Below are 338 nucleotides of genomic sequence, written 5' to 3' on the forward strand. Positions count from 1 at the left end.
TAATATATATAATTATAATAATTATTATAAAATTTTAATTAAATAAAAGTATATATTATTTAACTCTAGCAAAAGTAGAGAGTATATATTTTAAAAATAAGAGAGAAGTAAGTGTCATAAAAAAAAAGGTACCATTTTCTCTTTTTTATATTATAAAAGAAAGAATGGTGTGAATAAGTTGATATATACATGCATGAATTAATGATAAATAGAAATGGAAATGGAAATGGAAACAGTATGTCAGAGTGAATACATACGTCCAATCCCATCGAACTGATAATGATGAGGGGTTTTCTTTCTTTCTTTCTTTCTTTTGTGGTGGCAGCAGCACAACACAG

The sequence above is a fragment of the Arachis duranensis genome, chromosome 3, assembly GCF_000817695.3.
Source record: "Arachis duranensis cultivar V14167 chromosome 3, aradu.V14167.gnm2.J7QH, whole genome shotgun sequence".
Taxonomy (NCBI): domain Eukaryota; kingdom Viridiplantae; phylum Streptophyta; class Magnoliopsida; order Fabales; family Fabaceae; genus Arachis; species Arachis duranensis.